Consider the following 1216-nt stretch of genomic DNA (forward strand, 5'->3'; position numbering starts at 1 on the left):
GATAGAAGGAACATTCCTCAACTTCATAAAATCCATCTATGAAAAACTCACAATGAAAACCATTCTCAATGGGGAAAAGCTGAGAGCCTTTCCCTTTGAGATGAGGAACACAACAAGGATGTCCATTCTTGCCACTATTGTTCAACATAGTAATAGAAGGCTTAGCCTCAGCAATCAGACAACAAGACAAAGAAAAGGCATTCAAACTGGCAAAGAACTCAAACTCTCTCTTTTCACAGAAGACATGATACTTTATGTGGAAAACCCAAAAGCCTCTACCCCTAAATTACTGTAACTTCTACAGCAATTCAGTAATGTGGCAGGATACAAAATCAATGCACAGAAATCAATTGCTTTCTTATACACTAATAATGAAACTGTAATTTCATTTACAATAGCACCAAAAACTATAAGGTACCTTGGAATAAACCCAACCAAAGAGGTAAAGGATCTATACTCAAGGAACTACAGAATACTCTTCAAAACACTCATCAAAGAAATTGAAGAAGACACAAAAAAATGGAAAAGCATTCCATGCTCACGGATTGAAAGAATAAACATTGTTAAAATGTTATGCTGCCAGAGCAGCCTATACTTTCAACACCATCCTGATCAAAATACCACTGACATTTTTCAAAGTACTGGGACAATCCTAAAATTGGTATGGGATCAGAAGAGACCCTGAATTGCCAAGGAAATGTTGAAAAAGAAAAAATAAAGCTGGGGGCATCATGTTGCCTGATTTCAAGCTTTTCTACAAAGCTGTGATCACCAAGACAGCATAGTACCAGCACAAAAACAGACCCATAGACCAATGGAACAGAGTAGAGAGCCCAGATATGGACCCTCAACTCTATGGTCAAATAATCTTCGACAAAGCAGGAAAAAATATCCAGTAGAAAAAAGACAGTCTCTCCAGTAATTGGTGCTGGGAAAATTGGACAGCCACATGAAGAAAAATGAAACTCACCCATTCCCCTACACCATATACAAAGATAAACTCTAAATGGATATAGAGACTTCAATGTGAGACTGGAATCCATCAAAATCCTACAGGAGAACATAAGCAGTAACCTCTTCGACATCAGCCATAGCAGCTTCTTTCAAGACATGTCTCCAAAAGTAAGGGAAACAAAAGTAAAAATGAACTTTTGGGACTTCATCAAGATAAAAAAACTTCTGCACAGAAAAGGAAACAGTCAATAAAACAAAGAGG

The sequence above is a fragment of the Lutra lutra genome, chromosome 2, assembly GCF_902655055.1.
Source record: "Lutra lutra chromosome 2, mLutLut1.2, whole genome shotgun sequence".
Lineage (NCBI taxonomy): Eukaryota > Metazoa > Chordata > Mammalia > Carnivora > Mustelidae > Lutra > Lutra lutra.